This window comes from Emydura macquarii, unplaced genomic scaffold, assembly GCF_026122565.2.
Source record: "Emydura macquarii macquarii isolate MOO-44397 ecotype Brisbane River unplaced genomic scaffold, CSIRO-AGI_Emac_v2 contig_3470, whole genome shotgun sequence".
Lineage (NCBI taxonomy): Eukaryota > Metazoa > Chordata > Testudines > Chelidae > Emydura > Emydura macquarii.
Genome location: NW_027133607.1, coordinates 4,833,183 through 4,851,916, shown reverse-complemented (window position 1 = coordinate 4,851,916; position 18,734 = coordinate 4,833,183). Strand labels below are relative to the sequence as shown.

Below are 18,734 nucleotides of genomic sequence, written 5' to 3'. Positions count from 1 at the left end.
AAGGTTGTTACAAGGAGGAGGGAGAAAAATTATTCTTCTTAACCTCTGAGGACAGGACAAGAAGCAATGGACTTAAAGTGCAACAAGGGAGGTTTAGGTTGGACATTAAGAAAAACTTCCTTACTGTCAGGGTAGTTAATCACTGGAATAAATTGCCTAAGAAGGTTGTGGAATCTCCATCACTGGAGATTTTTAAGAGCAGGTTAGACAAACACCTGTCAGGGATGGTTTAGATATTACTTAGTCCTGCCATGAGTGCAGGTAACTGGACTAGATGACCTCTCAAGGTTCCTTCCAGCCCTACGACTCTATGAACAACAATCTTTGGCCATGGTTGTTGGAAACTAAATACTTGTTTGTTTAATAGTGCAGTGGCAAGTAGAAAGGTTGAAGGCATCTTTGTGGAACAAGAGACAGTTCGTTTTATGCATATCAGATGGAACGGTGGGAACTGACCAAGAGGAGTCTGGTGACCTCTCTACATTCCTTTTCATGACATCTGTATACATCTGATTACAAGCATTATTTAGTACCGCAGAGCCATTTGAGAGAGTTTCATAGTTGAGTGCAAGCTGGGGAACACATAGAAATAAGGTCCCAGAGAAAATTAAGAAGGAAATGGTCCTGTGTTGAAGGGGAAAGCTGGAATTAGATACATTTGCAAAGGACTTCAGGACAAAAGGTGGGGCAGCCTTCTCTGATATATTTTCAGGATGCAAGGAAAAGAGACTGCCGCAGGATATGATGATGTTATGGGATCCTAGCGCTGGACAGGTCCACAGGGACTCTGCTGCTGAGGAGAGTTCAGGAATATTAGAGAGAGCTTTCTGGAATAAACCATTCCTCCTTTCCAGCAGCAGCTGTTTTTGGACAGTATCATAGATTTTTCCAACATTGGCATATGAGGAACAGACTCGCTTGTGACTTCAATAGAAGAAATTGAGGTTTGTGCAGCTATCTTGTTAATGGAGAAGGGAATTTCCCCAAAAGTAGATGGTTTGACAGCAGAACTTTATGAGAGGTTTATGGATTTCCCCCCTTATGATGCTCTCATGCTTTCAGTGATACCTTGACTAGACGCACATTGGGCTCTTTTATGAAGTTCTTTGGATTTTTTGGCAAAAAAAGGATATTTGGAAAATATCAGGAACTGGAGGCCTATTGCCCTTTTGAACACAGACTTCCAGTCTAGCCAAGAGATTTGGGAAAATAACAAGGAAATTACTGTACCCCAGTAAATCTAATCCAGTTAAAGGCCGTACAATGGCAGACACAGTGTAGTTTGAGAAGTATTTGAAACTGGGTGACAGGGAGAATGGCAGGGTTATGTTTTGGCCTTGGATCAGACCAAAGCCCTTGACAGAGTGAACCTGCCTTAATTAAGGTTGGTCCTTTCTCAATATGGCATTCCCTCACATCTTATTAACTGACTGCAGCTCTTGTATGTTTATGGGCGCTGAATCCCTTTAGTGAATGACAGGGAAAACAGGGGCTATACAGATACTTTCTGGGGTAAAGCAAGGTTGTCCCTTGAGTCCATAGTTGTATTTTTTTATATAGTAGACAATGTTTGGTAACAGGGAATGGATTAAGGGGGAGAAGAATTTCACTCTGTCCATGACAATTTTTGCCCATGCTGATGTCACAGTGCTGGTGAACAGGATAGAAGCTAGGGACTTATTTTTTGATATTTTACTTAATTAACCAGCTGCAGCCAAAACAGCGATTAACATAAAGAGCTAGGCGTTGGGGGTGGGAATTTGGAGGTGTTCTTTGTTGCAGATTGTGACAGGCCCTCTTGGGGTTATAGAGAGATTTGGGGACTCACCTTCAGCGGTGAGTCAGTAGCCAAGTTGAACTGGGAGAAATGCTTTGCCTCCTGCCAAGATAAGGTGATGAAGCGGAAGACATGGTCCCTGACACTGGCAGAAAGGGTGATGTTCATTAAAATATTCCTGTTACCCCTTTGCTTTTATGTAGCTGGCGCATGTGTATCCTCCCTCTGGAATATTGTTGGTCAAATTGACAGTTACTTTTTCAGATGCTCTGGGGGAATAAATATAGCCAAATGAAGTGAAGTATAGTCTACCTGCCAGTTAAAGAAGGGGGTTTGAGGATGGCTTTTTATTTTTCATAGGCTTTGTGCATCCGGAGGCAGGGTGTGGCCATTAATTTCCAGTGTTACTGGGAAATGTCACAGGGGAAGAAAAGGAGTAAGTGGGGGATGGGGGATAAGGGATTCAGCACCCAAACAGCCATTTTTCCTGCATTAGCCCAACAGTCTCTCTCTTACATGCAACTTGCTTTAAGATGTATTTCCCATTGGCAGAGCCAGGCAACAGCATTCCAGTATGGTGGCTCACCGTTTAGGAGACTGCTATTACAGAAGGTGCTTAAGGAACATTTTTCAGAACACCATTGAGAGCAGTACTGAATTGCCCAGAAGATTGTCTGAGTGGGGCATTATTGTACTTTTGAAAGAACAGAGTTCCCTTAAAGAGCAGGGATATACAGTGGCGGGTATTTCATGGTGTGATAGAGGTAACTTATGAGGGAAGCACGTAGTGTATAAATAGATTGTCCCCAGGATGCGTTCTCTGGATCAGAGGAGCACCTTCTGTTATTCTGCTCCTTTAGCGTCTGCACTTGGGATTTGTTGGCTTCAAAACTGAGAGTCCTGCAGTTGTGTGGCCAGATTTATGGACAGGTGGCTTTTGAACCTTTTCAGGCACCAGAGGACTCTGCATCCTGCCTCAATAAGGAAGGACAGATATTTGCCATGGTTTTTTTATTTGAAACTGGCAGTTAACACTGGTTTTATACTACTTATGGCAGAGCTGCTGTTCAGCTTGTCTTCAGACACAGAATAACCTACTTGAAACTCTGATTCATGCCATTTGTGTGGTCACTGGCAATGGTGGAGATAAAAGAATGAGTCTGGTGGAATGGTGGGTGACATGAAGGCCTATGACATCAGATTGATCTTTGTGTTTTCAGGATAAAGAGTCTGGGGGGGAAGGTTTGGATGGTTTCTTTTAGAATCTGATTCTGATTGACTAATTTTTGGGTTTTGTTTGGAAGTTTTTATTTTAATAACCATGAACAGAGAAAGAAGATACAGATTCTTCTGTAAGCTGTCCTGTTTGGGCACTAGTAGGACAAAGGCATCTGAGTACAGTAGATAATTTATCTTAGACTTATTTAATGGCATGTTTGGAATGGATGAGTAACACTGAAATATCATTTTTAATTTGGTAATTAAATAATTTTGAACAGCTTGAAGATTTAATTCCTGTCTTACTCCCTTTTCTGTTTGAAAGCATCTGTTTGCATGTTTTTTTATCCTGCAGTAGTTGGATTTGTACATGGATTTAATTATGTCATATGTTTTGCCTCCTATTCCATTTTATGATAATTTAAAACCATAGCTCATGGTGCCAGTCTGAGCTAAAGGCTTTTAAAAATATCTCTGCTGGTTTGTAAGTAGGTGAAGGAGTCTGATAAACAGGTGAATACTTCCCTCATGGACCAGAAGCTTTGCAGATGTATCTCGGGCTATATCAGTGGAGCTGTCTGATGTCAGTTCACACCAGCTAAGTTCTGGCCCCACATTTCTTAATATGTTGTGAGCAGTGTCAGACAACTCTCTTTCTTTCTGAGAAATTGAATGGATTAGAGAACTTTTAGAGAAGAATAGGTAGGTCACTCGTGTGTGTTGAACAAGTTGGAAGTGAAACCGTCTTCTTCTTTTTACCCCCTCTTTATTCTGTGAAGACGTGTTTTCATGTTTGTTTTTTATCCTGAAGCTGATTGATTGGTGCATAGATGTAATTATGTCATATGTTTTGCCAACAGTTCCATTTGGCAGCAGTCGAAAGTTAGCCTTAGGTAGTAGAGTGAATCACAAGGGTTTTTTAGTCTACAAAAAACAACACAAATACCTTTCCTCATTTTTTTGTTGTTTGTCTGTATGTTTATTGATAAGCAATTGTGTTGTAAATGTGTGCTCCCCAGTCTGTATTTTGGGAAGGAATCTTAACACTGATACCTCTGAAGAATTTGGGTTGAGAACATTATCATATTTTGGGATTGGGATGATAGCTCCCTCTGACCATACCCAGAGAAACATCCATCATGGAGAATGAGTTTAGACTGTTCTCAGACTTCCAGATTTACACAGTACTGATTTTCATAATTTTATCTGACAAATTACCCAGGCCACAGGATATATCAGGTGTAAGTACCCAGAGGCTCTCTTTGAAGTCAGTCCTGTGAAGTTATGTGAGTGTCTAATGGGTTTGGTAATCTTTAATGGGTTTTTTTAAGAGAGGTTGTTTTAGAAATCTGTTTGTTCTGGTGACACAGAGAAGGAGATAGTCGGAAGAAAGATGGCCCTTTCCAGGGCTTGAAAGATACAGAGGGTAATGGTGGAGAGAAGGGATTTAGGACCTCAACAAGGAAGTTCTAGGATATGTCTGCATTGCAATAAAACACCATGGCTGGGCTCCAGCCCCAGCCCAAATGTCTACACTGCAATTTTATAGCCCCGTATCCCGCGCTCTGTGAACCCAAGTCATCTGACATAGGCCAGCCACAGGTGTTTTATTGCAGTATAGACATACCCCTAGAGGCTTCAGGAATGGAAAAGGGAGACAACTCAGGGGCAGGAGGGGAGGCAAAAGAAACAAACATCTCCTGCAGATGATAGGTTGGAGAAATAGGCCTGGCCAACTAGGCCTTAAAAATGCCTGACTAGATTAAGATAACACAGAGAATGTGTATATTAACTTTATTTTAGGAAAATGAGTCAGCGTGCAGCAACAAAAGCCAATTGCAAACAAAAATTCACTCCGCTTCCTTGAAGGCTAAAGAATATTGACCAAGTTTCTGAAAAGTGACTAGCGACTTTGGGAGCCTCATGTGAGACATCTTAAAGAGAGGCCTGATTTTCTGGCAGTGGGCTCTCAGCATTTTCACTCTGTCAGAGCAAAGAGCTCAGCTTACCATGCCAAGAGGTGCACGTTAGATACAAGCTTCCAGAGCTTCCTCAGTAATTCTGTTACAAAGTTGGACTTTGCGGCATTCCTGATATAAGACTCATCTCATCTAAATTCCTGACTGAAAGCTCTTTATTTTGTTCAATTACTATTCAAGTATTAAAAAGTGTACTGAAATATTTCTAAATCTGTCCCAGAATAGGAGACACTACCTCATACTTAGTCTCACTAGCAAGAAGTCTGTCACGGAAGCTTTTAGTGATGCTAAATAAAACTGGAGAGCTCTGAATATGAAATTTGTGGAGTTAAACGGGAAAACTCACACGGTGGCTCTGCTTTGAAGGAGAGAGCATGGCATCCCATCAAAGCATGGCCACTGAAGAGAAGGGATTACCATCTAAACATGGCAGTTAGCCTCTGTAGCTGCAAAGCACAAAGGAGCATGAGGAGCTTCTTTGGCCAGTTTCTTCTTACTGGCTCAGTGTAGCCCTGGGAGAACAGAATGCAGCAACTTGCTCATTGGGCCAACTTGACCTTGGTATTTTTGTAATGAAGTGATTCTAATGCAGGTGAAATGGGCCGTGCTGATAGCCTTGGACAACCAAATACCATTATTTGGCAACAGCATAGGATGCTGTGAAGATTCCTGGAGGAGACAGTTTGGGACCTGGAGAACCGGTAGCTGACACAAACTAGCAATTTTTTTTCCCCGTGTGGGTGGCTGGACAATTTGTGGGGCAGTCCCAATTTTACTGAGTTTCGATGCTGATTATCCAAGTGAATTGATCACTCAGACTTGATTTGTAGCGTATTGTGTATTTGGTGACCATAGTTTAGACAGTGATGCCTTTGTAACTTGTTTATGTTCAGATTACAGGAGGAGGAGCATGTGATATATAGGACTAAGGCAGGATTCCTTTAAATAGTTGGTAAACCTTCTGTGGAACTTATTGTATTCTGTGCTTCGGGAGCCATCAGAACCCACCCAGAGCAGCAGTGGGGATATATAGCCAAGCCTTGTGTACTGCATCTATTCAGTAAACACAGTTACTTGAGCCCCACTGTGTCTATGTGGTTCATTCATATTATGTTTGGTGTGTAAAGAGCAAAAGACACAACATTTGTCTAGTACAGTATCCTATCTCCAATAGTGACTAGTTCCAGATATTTCAGAGGAAGAGGCAAGAAACCCCAAAAGGACAACTATGGAACCACCGCCTAATAGAAGAAGTTTCTTCCTAAGCCTCATCACTTTTGTTTTAACTTATGTCCTGTAGCATGAAGTGGGTGCTTCCTGGATCTCAGGGGGCAGGAGAAATGGTGCACACATGCTTTGCACGCTCTGCTGCTGGCTAATGAGTGGGGAAGCTCCTGGGAGTTAGGCTTTTTATAAGCAGCCCCAGACGGTTCCCTCCTGGTGGTCCTGTTTGCTCAGGAGGTGGGGAGTGTGGTGTATTAAAAACAACGGTTTAAAATTAGAAGCTGTCACTTTAAGAATAAAGGATTTCCTGGTCCTGCTCAGAAGGCTATGGGGCTCTGTCGGGAAGTGTGCAATCTGGATCTTCAGCAGTTAGTCTGCAAAGAACCAGACTAGAGTAAGGTAGGGTGAGTTGTGCCTCTCGATCCTAGTGAGTAGCCTGCTTCGTCTCTCTCCATGTTAGGTTCTTGTGCGTTAGGGTTGTGGATTCTAAGGAATAAAGTAGTGTTACACTGAAGCCTTCCAGAAAGATAAAAACATTAAAAAAACTCTAAGTTCTCTGTGTGTGTGCTGTGAAGAGAATAGGAAGACCACTTGCTGTTGGGTTTGGTCCTGCTTTGAGCAGGGGGTTGGACTAGACAACCTCCTGAGGTCCCTTCCATCCCTCATGATTCTGTTCCCTCAGGCAGGGGCTAGATCTGGTAGTGATGGACAGCAAGACATGCCCTCTGCTGGGGAGCAGAACATATTGCACCAACACCAGAATCTTGTTTTTCCCAAATGTGCTTGAAATCCACTGAGCGCTAAGGGATTTGGCAATTGTTTGTGTCTGTCCTTATACAAACATTTTGGCTTTCGTCATAAACTCGCTCATCTTGTGTGCGTGTTTTGAGTTTCCTCATGTAAAATGTGTGTGGGTATTTGGATGCAAAAACAAATTGCATAAGAGAGCCAAGAAGTGACAAAAACATTAGGAATACAAACAAACCCATGGCCTGCAGCCACTCCATCTTGGGCTCTGATCCAGCTACATCTCAAGCCACAGAGCTGGTCAACAGTTGGAGCAGAGACCTTCATGGAAAATCTGGGTGGGTGATTCATTACATAGCATTCTTTCCTCCAAGACAGGACTGAACCAAGGATGTTTGGTGGAGCTGTGTTGTTAGAGGTACCAGCTTTCAGATAAGAAGTAAAATCAAAGTTTTATAACTAAAGATCCCATGGCACTATTCATAAAAGTAAAGTATTCCCTTACTCAAGTATGGCTGTGTCTGATTTTGGTAACTATATTCTGCCTAACTAGATTCCCTCTGCAAAATCCTTGTCTTAAACATAAAAGAAGGGGACTGACCCCCTTAGGAAACAGGGCTTCAATTCAAATAGGAGGAGCAGGCCAATTTGCCTAGAATGAGTGCAGTTTGGAAATGTGTCTACATGAGGCCTTGTTCACCGAGGAAAGATGCTTATATTTATATTCTTTGATGGCACTGTTTATGGGAATTCACACTGGGTACCTGACACAACACAGGAGACAATGCAAAATAAAGGTAGATTCCACAGAAAATGCATGACTAAACATTAGCGAATACAACAAGAGATGTGGTTACAAAAGAGAGATAAGGATATAATACTGTATCAGGGAAAATGTCCTAGTATTGAGCTCTACTACACTCTCTTCAAAGCATGGATCATGTAGCATGTGTCTGTAGCATGCCTAGCTCAATGAGTCCCTGATACTACTGTAACATAAATATTAATTAGCAGTAGACTGTGAAATAATCTCCAATGGGATTTGGTGGAAGCCCCATTGATCGAGACATTTAAATTATACTGGACACGGACAGCACGTTAGAATATATACTGTAGGTTTGGGACCAGGACTGGATTCAGGACAAATGAAGTAAATTTGACCCAGTAGGAATTTGACATCTCTAATTTCTATGCTCCTGTGAATTATATTGCGGATAAACTTTCAAATTGTTTTCACATCTCCGGATCATAACAGATGAGTTCTCAATCATGCTTCCTAGAAGTTAAATATCTCTGAATCACATTAACTGTGTGCTCTGGTCTATCTTGTGCTCTTTTGTGCTTAATGTAGACTGAGTATCTGAGAGTGGTGCAATTAAGAGAGCTGATTTTGGGTTTAAGCTTTAGATGCTTTAAAAAGACCAGCAAAATATTTGGTTCGGTTCTACTGTTGCTGGAATGAGAATGTTTAAAAAATAAAATCTGAATAGTTGCTAATTTTCCTGATTTCCAAACAAATGTTTTAACCCCTCCTAGTTGTATTTGAAATAAATAGCACATCAGTGGTCTCCCAAAATTGCTTTGGAGAACAATCACTGCCTTTGCAAAATCCCAGTTTTGGAAAATCTAGAAATCTAACAATAGCACTATCTGAGAGACCCTGGTTATGAGGAGGAAGCGCTTTTTCTCTGTAGCTGTTTTAGAACTTGGCTAGTATTTCTCATGCTTTTTTGCATCCTGGAGACACAGTCTTAGACCCATCCAATTCTTTGGTGTGTCTGAGTGTTGCTAGACCCTTGCTATTTCCTGTTCAAGTGAAAGCCTAACTAGTGGCCACAGGGAGATCATGAAAGCTGTCTTCTGTGGCACTGGCCATCCAGCATCACAGTGTCCCAGCATCTGACCCCGCTTCCTCTAAAGACTGTCTAGGACGGCCTCCAATCTGACACCCTATGCATATGTGTGCGTCTCACACTGTGCAGAGTACAGGAGCAGAGAACGCACACAGAAGCATGGTAATTCACAATGCTAAGTGCAGCTCTCTGAGACAACTGCCCACATGGCTCCAGAGTGAAGGTGATGTACGTGCCCTGGCCATGCGAGCTTGGCACTTTCTAGGTAGCAGTGTAGCCGTGTGTGTTGAAGCTGCATATACACCCTGCCTATGTCTTCTGATAGCCGCGTATACTCCTTGAGGATAATAAAAGGCAGTGCAAACCCAACCATCACGTGGTTCCTTCCACTAAACACAGAATCTGTTGTAAGACTGAAGGAAGGGAAAGGAAGGGAAGAAAGAGGATCCAGGGAACTACAGACCGGTCAGCCTCACCTCAATCCCTGGAAAAATCATGGAGCAGGTCCTCAAGGAATCCATTTTAAGGCACTTGAAAGAGAGGAAGGTGATCAGAAATAGTCAACATGGATTCACCAAGGGCAAGTCATGCCTGACCAACCTGATTGCCTTCTATGAAGAGGTGGCTGGCTCTGTGGATGTGGGGAAAATGGTGGATGTGATATACCTTGACTTTAGCAAAGCTTTTGATACAGTCTCTCACAGTATTCTTATCAGCAAGTTAAAGAAGTATGGGTTGGATGATTGGACTATAAAATGGATAGAGAACTGGCTAGATTATCGGGCTCAACGAGTAGTGATCAATGGCTTGATGTCTAGCTGGCAGCCAGTCACAAGCGGAGTGCCCCAGGGGTCAGTCCTGGGACCAGTTTTGTTCAACATCTTCATTAATGATCTGGAGGATGGGGTAGATTGCACCCTCAGCAAGTTTGCAGATGACACTAAGCTAGGGGGAGTGGTAGATACCCTGGAAGGTAGGGATAGGATACAGAAGGACCTAAACAAACTGGAGGATTGGGCCAAAAGAAATCTGATGAGGTTCAAGAAGGACAAGTGCAGAGTCCTGCACTTAGGACGAAAGAATCCCATGCACAGCTACAGACTGGGGACTGACTTGCTAGGCAGCAGTTCTGCAGAAAAGGACCTGGGAGTTACAATGGATAAGAAGCTGGATATGAGTCAGCAGTGTGCCCTGGTTGCCAAGAAGGCTAATAGCATATTGGGCTGCATTAGTAGGAGCATTGCCAGCAGGTCACGGGAAGTGATTATTCCCCTCTATTCGGCATTGGTGAGGCCACATTTGGAGTATTGTGTCCAATTTTGGGCCCCCCACTACAAAAAAGATGTGACAAGTTGGAGAGAGTCCAGCAGAGGGCAACAAAAATGATTAGGGGGCTGGAGCACAAGACTTATGAGGAGAGGTTGAGAGAACTAGGCCTGTTCAGTCTGCAGAAGAGAAGAATGAGGGGGGATTTGATAGCAGCCTTTAACTACCTGAAAGGGGGTTCCCGGGAGGATGGAGCTAGGCTGTTCTCAGTGGCAGTAAATGACAGAACTAGGAGCAATGGTCTCAAGTTGCAGGGGGGGAGGTCTAGGTTGGATTTTAGGAAAAAGTTTTTCACTAGGAGGGTGGTAAAGCACCGGAATGGGTTACCTAGGAAGCTGCTGGAATCTTTATCCTTAGAGGTCTTTAAGGCCTATCTTAATAAAGCCCTGGCTGGGATGATTTAGTTGGGGGTTGGTCCTGCTTTGAGCAGGGGGTGGGACTAGATGACCTCCTGAGGTCTCTTCCAACTCGAATATTCTATGATTCTATACTATAGGCAGGAAGGAGGCTGGGTAGTGTTGATCCACACTGGCAATTGTCTTGAAGAATGACATTTTACTATGGTAAGTAACTGTCCTTTCTTCTCCAAGCATTGCCTGGATGGATCCCCACAGCAGCCCCCAGAACTAAGGGAATTGGCTCAAAGGAGGAAACCCTGTTAGCTCACATAAGAAGTCGATGAGAACTTTGGCCCTCTACCAACGGTGCCTGATTGCCTTTTTCTTTCCTGGCAGAGGTGTCCTTAGGGAAGGATGATGTCTGATCTCCTGACTGAGCAAAATGTCTTTGCCATACATTACAAAAGAATAAAAAGTGAGCAGTATGATTCTTCAATGCTTTGCCTGTTTTGAGTTTCTATAAAATGTAAGTAATTCCAAACATGCTGAGTTACAGCTGCCTAGTTATAGTATTTCTAGGTGGAAAAGTTAATGAGAACTTTTGTTTTCTGTCTTTGAAGCCCAGATGATTTTTGGTTCTATCTAAGCAATTTTATGTGGCATGATATTCTAGCTACGCCTGTTTTATCCTAAGTAGGTAGGACTGGCAAGATATTTCAGAAGGACAAATTTGGGGCAGGATATACATTTTTAATCAAGTTGGCTCAACAAAAGACTGTGCTCCATTTACATCCCACTTAAGCACTCAAATTAGGGCTTAAGTGGGACATACGTGATGCAAGGGTCTTGCACTGCATGGAAACGAATTTCACCCAAAGTGAACAAAGTTATTAAAAGGTCACATCTAAAGACGAAGAAAGGTCCAGTCATCAAACGTCTCTCAGTACCAGTGTCATTAACTATACTCCAATACTCAAATACTGGTTCCTAACGAGTTAGACAGTGATAAAATCAGGAAGCAAGCTACTGTGTACTGAGTATTGGAGCATAGTTACTCCAATATAGCTACTGTGTAGTTTGCTTGCTCCTCTTTTTATACTAGTGTGATGTTTCTGGGAGAGGGAGACTTTCAAGCAATATGAAGTTTGCTTGTGTTGAATCTCAAATAAAATTAATCATGACAAAAATCAAAATCGCAGGTATATCAATCTTCACCTTGACTGGGTTAGTCATTAATCAGCAAGATCCTGTTTCCTCCAACTACTTTTATGTGCGTAGTTCCACTGACATCAGTTAAGCATGTGAGTAATCCCACTGACGTCAGTATGATAACTTGCGTGCTTAAAGTCAAGCATGTGCCTTGTTGACTTGGTGAACTGTGTCCTTGAGTGAGCATAGAAACATCAGTTTAGCCTATTTAGCAGTTTGAAACACGCATACATTTCCATTGCCAAGAATATCAGAACTGTGAGAAAAGAAACGGCTATAAGAAGATGATCTGTATAAAAGTTATTGATGGGGTGTACCAAGCCCTTTGAGATGCCCTGCTGGAGGCCTCACAGTCCTATACACCCTGCCCCAGGAAAGGAGCAGTGAAGGTGGGTCCTCCAGGCCTGTCTAGAAAGGCTGTAGGGAAGCAGCCAATCAGAGCGCAGCAGGCCCAGTTAAAAGGAGCTGCAGCATCTGAGCAGGGCAGTTCCTGGCTGGGACCAGAAGAGATGAGGCTTTGAAATGCTCTCCAGGTGGAGAGGCCTGGGAGAGCCCCTGTGAAGGCAGGGAACAGACTGAGAACCCTGGGGTAAGGGTGAAGAGGCAGGGGCTATGTGGGAAGTGGCCAAGGAAATAGTAGTAGTAATTTATTACAGGAAGCAGCACAGGGCTGCTATTTGTTGGGTCCCTTGGTTAGGAGAAGTAGTGGGCCGGCCAAGATCCTGCCACTGGGGAAGTGGCCTAAGCCCCGAGAGGGGGCCAGGTTTCATGAAGAAGCTCAAGCACAGGAGTGGAATTTAAAGGGCTCTAGGATGGGGCTGAAGAGAGTCAACCATTTGAACTTTGTTGCCTCCCCTCACCCCCTGGAAGGGGACTGAATGTGAGAGGTGACTTGGCTGGAAAACTGCCTCTGTGAGAACTGCTGAGGACAGTCTCCTGGGAGACAGCCTGGAGGCCCTGCTCTTGAACAGGGCAGGGACAGACTTAAAGCTAGCCCTGAAGGGGCTGAGAACTAAGCCTAGAGACAGGGCTGCAGGCACCAACCAGGGTACAGGGACAGGCCCTGCTGGACCTTTTACGTTCATTCATGCATATGGACTATGCCTTAGCTGGAGGGCTGAGCCACTGAAGACTCACCTGATGAGGGCAACAGTTGATGGGGGGCACAGTGAGTAGAGAGGGAGAGAGCACAGGTTCACACCCAGCAGACAGGAGAGGTGAGTGCCCCCTCAAAGTTATAAATTACAGATGTTACAAGCATGGGTGGCACATGAACCCTGCCTTCAGGGAGGATGGGTGGAGGAGGCACCAGTGTTGACTGTGGTGGCTCCCCATTCATGCCTCTCAGAGGAGGGGGTGAAGAGGCATGAGCAGGGCCTGGGGCAGAGTTGGGGTAGAGATGTGGAGTGGGAGATTCAGCTGGGGGCTGTCTGGGAAGGCTCAGCCTCCCCAAGCCTCTTATAACCACTGCCCGTGGTTACAAGCTCCCCTTAACTGGTAGATAGTCAGCAGTCTACACAGAAACTAGTCTACTCTCAGTTAGAACTAGTACCAGAGTTGTTCCGTTCACACTCACTGAAACTGAACTCATACCACTGAAAGAGAAAATGACTATTTACATATTTGTTCATTTACCAAGTAGTATTGCCACTCTAGTTACGTAACAGCAGTAAATTAAAGCAAAAATGTCCCAGAACAGTTTTTTGAGCTGGTTTTTTTTTTTTCCCCACTCAAATCTTTGCAAATGTCATGAATTTTAAGCAAAGATTTAGATTTTGAGCCTTTTCAAAGTTGTTGGTTATTAGGTATGCATCTACTACTTTCATCTAAGTAGTTTCCTTGCTGTATTTAATGCAGTTCTCTGCTCTGTAAAAGGGGAGAATAATTCTGGGAAAACAATAGCATTTCCTGTTTTGAATGAGCATCCTCTTTCACACTCCACAGAATGGATCTCCTGCTTTTAAAGTGATGTGGATGGATAATTACAGGTCAGAGGTGAAAGTCAGCAAAAGTAGCCATGCTCCGTGCCTGATGGGCCCCATCTATTTTTAACTTATCCCTTCTTACCTGTGGATCCAGTAATTTGGGGATCCATTTAGAAGAAGTTTAATGGATTGAGGGTTTTTTTCTCCTTCAGAGAGATGGAGTCCTATATTCAGTTGTGGCAAATAGATGACTCTCTTTCAGGAGCTGCAGATGAGTGTCTACTGCTGCTTGAGCTGATTCGGATGCTGCTGTTTGCTGTTAGTTGATTTCTGAAATCTAGCTAGCTTTTCAGTTAGCTGGGCTCAGGACTCCGAGACAGTGATTGCTGAGAACCTGCTACCCATTGCTTGTATGATCTCAGTGGCTAGACTACAGGGTTTTGCAGACTGTGTGACTCTCCCACTTGAACTGTTGTCTCAATTTGCTCCCACACTTTTAGGGCTGTGAAGTTTGGATATAAGATTTCAGAGGGATGTCTTTAATCATAGTGGTCAGGATTCCACAGCTGTTTAGTTCTCTGGTTTCCTCATTTAGGAGGGCAATAATTCACTCCTGACTTGAGGATCTTCAGTCAGGAGCTAAGACACTTTTAGACCCACATTACTGAAGGGCCAAGGTGCTGGTGCTTCTTAAGGATAAAGAGAATCTACGACCTCCAGAGCCAGAAGTGTTCACCGTGTATATGGTAGATGCTTTGGGGGTTCACCCAGACCAGTGAGGGTTTGTCACATCTGACTTCTAACCCTGGGTGCTTCTGTGCTGTACCGCTTTGACTCAGAGCCCTGACACCAGCCACATGTTCACTGCTCAGCAGCCTCACCCTGGCTTCCCCCTGTCTGGCTACTCCTTGCAGTGTGTCAACGGCCCCTCCAGCCCTGAGTCTCCCCAAAACTTTCTCCCCTGTAATGATCAGTCTCAGCTTCTGGGGGGGTCCAGGAAGAATCCAGTTCACTGCCTCCCGAGAGCTGGAATCCACAGCAGTCTGCTAGATGAGCTGAGGATTTACCCTTTAGTTTTACATGCATCACTGAGATTGTTTTATAAAAGTCAACTAGGTTTATTAGCAATAAAACCAAGAATCCTGTGATACCACGCAGGAGGAAGAGGGATATGAATGGATACAAACAAAAGTAAAAATACACTTCTAAGGCAAAAATCGAACTTCACAAACTAGTCTTTTGTTCAAAAGCGTTTTCTCACCACAATCACTATTCCAGCATGGCTGGCTAGTCTTTAGCCAGGATCCAACACAGAGCCCAGAACACTTGGCTTCTTTGTCTCCTCAGGATAACCCCAAGTCTTTTTCCAGTTTCTTATATTCCCTGAAAGTTCAGTGTCCTGGTTTCAAGAGCCAGGAAGATCTCCGGCAGGATTCAGTCTCCTGTCTCCTGCAGGGGGTGATGCCCTCTTGACCAAAGCGTCCCCTCCTGGGGAGTTTCCATAGGATGTTTCCTGCTGCAATTTTACAGCGCAAATGATATATTCCCCCCCCACTGGCCAGCCTGCAAGCTGATTGCTTTGTTTAGTGGTGGTGTATCCCCTCTGTATGTGACTCACAAGGTGGATGGGGGAATTCACAACCCTTTGTTTAAGAAAAACCTGTTTATCAACTTTTCCTGACATGCCTGGTGTAAACACATTTTGGTCACGTGTGGTACAGCGATAGAGTTCTTTGCAGGTTAACCATATGTCACCCAAGAATATTATCAATGAGTGACGAGTGTTCTGATCATATATTACAAGACACCTCTGAAATAAATATCATGACCGAGTGCAGTGTGCACTGAGCTGGGCGGGCCAGCTGAGACTCCCTGCATACATACTGGCACGGGGGTGCACATAGGCCAGGGTCATAATATGCTAATAGGTTTGCAGCATCACCTGAGCTGAGGCAAGCAGGAAATCCTTGTGACGTCACATTAATGAGGTTCACCCTTGGAGCCCCTCCCCCCCGTCCCAGGAACAACCTGAGCAGGGTAAGATGAAATATTCTGGAGCAGGTTCCCTGCTCAGAGCCACAGAAGAAGAGGATAACCCAAGCCAAGAGTAAGGGTGGCGTAGGCAGGGCTGATGGCAATGGACCTGGCCTATGACCAAGGCCATGTCACGCCAGCACAGTTACGATGGTCCGGCGTAGGATTCCTGACCAGCACAGCTACAGGCAAAATCCCTAGTGTAGAGGCAATTCATACCAACAAAACTGCACCTGTACCAGTAAAGCTTGTTTGGCTAGAGGGTGGGGTAGGGTGGCTTTACTCTGCCCATACAAGAGCAGCTTTGCTGGTGTAAGCTGTGCTCGTAGTAGGAGCATTTTTCTGGTATGGTAGTGCTAAGATGCTCCTAGCATAGACTTGGGCTGACAGGGAGGAGGGACGTGGTTTGAAGCTGATGGACTTAGTGACAGCCGTTGATAAACAGACACACAACAGGGAGAAGGTTCAAGAGAACTGGAAAACTAGAACAAAATGCCAGACAGGGCCAAACGTCGTGTAAAAGGCAAACATTAGCCACCCTATACTTCAGAGTAAAAAATTTTGTTTAGGAGAAAACGCTAAACTTTTCCAGAGGGAGTGGCAGGAGGAGGGGAGACCATGGAGTTGCTGCTTTCAGCCCTCTGATGAAACGGAGTAGCAGTTACAGCTGTGCCCCCTTTCTGTAGCCTGGCATGGGGAAGCAAGGGCATTGGCTGGATGCGCACACAGCCCCAGCCCTCACCACTATCTGGAAAGTGTTGAGTTTGTGCATTCAGGGGGTACACATCACCTTCAGTGGGGATCCACAGCATTGCCAACCTCCAGTGGTCAAAAATCATGACTTAGACTCACCAAAAATAATAAGCTTATGTACAAATAATAGATCTGGTATTCTTTTCATTTGCCTTCTGCTTTTTGAACCTTTAGGTTGCACCAGGGTCGCATTTTTTGATGCTTTCTCCACAAGGGCTAGCAACTTACTTTTTTCTTTAAGAATGAAGGCTGAAATCATCACATATCCACTTGACTCCAGGAGCTGGGGCTTTAAGGAAAACAATAATTATCATGGGACTCATGACAAAATCATGAGTTGGCAACACTGGCCAGGCAGCATTCAAAGAAAGGAAAGTTATTTGTGCACATGCTCCTCCCTGTTACTCTTCCAGGAACAGGGAGGGAAGGCAGGGATTTGAGTAGGGCATGCTGCTGTGAGAGCAGGTAAGAAGCAGAAAGCTCCAAACACAGTGGAGGAAGGGTTATGTTATTATCCCCACATGCAACCGTTTGACAGCTTCTCACACAATCACCTCTGAGGTTTTGGTGCACTCAGCCCCCTGTGCACAGTGTAACCTCTCTGAACTCACTTGCAAGGCACCAGTCCTGTCACATTTAAGTCCTTCTTACAGACCTACTTCTGCCATGCTGCCTACAGTGAATCAAGATGGCTTATATGTAAGGAGTTGATTCTCATTTACACTGGTCCTGTGACACCACTCTGACAGTGTAAGACAGCCTTAAAGTGAGTGTAGCTAAAATGAACATCCACTTTACATGCACTTTGGGTCTGATTCTCATTGATTAATTTGCCTGTTGTTCCTATTCCCCCTGGCCTACTTGCCTATCTGTCCTTTAGAGGGTGAGCTCTTTGGATCAGACACTGTGCTGATGTCTTGAGTGTTTGGAAAGCACTTTGCATATAGGGCATGCTGCCATAGAACAATTAAAATCCAGCAGTGTGCTATCCTAAGAAACACCACACTCAAGGTACAGTAGACTACACTACCTCTGAGGATAACAATGACATAGTGGAAAGGGGAAAACGCAGAAACAAGGAAACATGAGTTAATTGCAGTTGGTTGGAAGAGGTAAAGGGGGAGAAAAAACCAGAAGAAATTACTAAAAGTGTACAAAGTGTACTAAGGGCATTCATAAATACATCAGGGCAAGCTGTACTAGAGAATATGTCTGAGGCCCCTCACACTGAATAGATATATGAATAAATAAAATAGATGTATACCTGTGATGGGGTGGAGGGAGGCTACAGGCCGCACACTGAACCAGGGTGGGGAGTATAGCAACACTGGACTAGGGAGACCATTCCCCCTCCTCCAGCAGGTGCAGGGCATGGAGCTAGTGAATGAACAGTTTAAAAAAACAGGGCTAGCCTGGGAGAGGAGGTGGGATAGGGTGTTGGGGAGCCGCCTGTCGTGCTGGGATGCAAGGCAGATGCTGAGAGCTGTGCAGGGAGTAGCACCAGGTTGGTGAAGGTGGGGAGTTGAAAGCCCTGAGACTGACTGACTGAACAGGACATGAAGAGTCTGCTAAGGCAGTGACCATGCCCAAAACTGAGGTGCTCCAGACTGGTAGGAAGTGACCCGGGGATAACTTATCTTGTAACTTATCAGTAACTAGGTGGGACACTTTGAGAGACCCCTAGGGCCTTGGGTTGGGACCTGGTGGCCTGGGTGAGCCTGGATCCCCCTACCTGGGCTCATTTGCAGTGACAAGCTCTGGGGGAGCAATCTGAGCATGTGGGGGGTGATGGAGGCCACAGCTGGGGCCCCCTCTGGATCGATTAGCATAGCATAAACTGTAAGGCCATGAGTGGACCACTAGGCCAGCTGGTCACCAGGCCTTCCTGCTACAATGCTATTAGGAAATAACAAACCATCTTGATTATAGCTAGTGATAAAAGCAGGTAAAGAAGTATTAGGAAAGGGGTGAGTGTGAGTGTGAGAGAGAGAAAACCAGGAGGTCCAGATGATGTGTGTCCCAAAGTGCTAATTGAGTAAAAGAATCAAGAGCAATTACTACTGTCATGGAAATCTGGGGAAGTACCAAATGATTTGGTTAGAAGGAGAGGAAATGGGGAATGGATAGTCCAGTAAAAGGAAAAAACTCTGATCCTGGTGATTTTTGTCCAGTAAATCTAATTTTATTCCCATGTACAATAATGGGAAGACAAGGAAGGGAAATAAATCTGTAAGCCTCGAGAGGCTAAAAGAATCATGAGCATTAAGCAGCAGAGGTTTATAAAGAACAAATAATTCCAGAAAAGCTTGATAGACTTTCCCATCAATTCACAAAGTTAGTAGATGAGGGGA

The 18,734-nt window shown here is 44.4% G+C and overlaps 1 long non-coding RNA gene across 1 annotated transcript; it reads left to right on the top strand.

Annotated features, from left to right (window-relative positions):
• The first annotated feature begins 12,174 nt into the window (after positions 1-12,174).
• On the top strand, positions 12,175-14,065 carry LOC137144578 (uncharacterized). The gene is made up of 2 exons (XR_010917428.1): positions 12,175-12,260; positions 13,859-14,065. It is a non-coding gene; the product is annotated as an uncharacterized lncRNA (long non-coding RNA).
• The last annotated feature ends 4,669 nt before the right edge of the window (positions 14,066-18,734 follow it).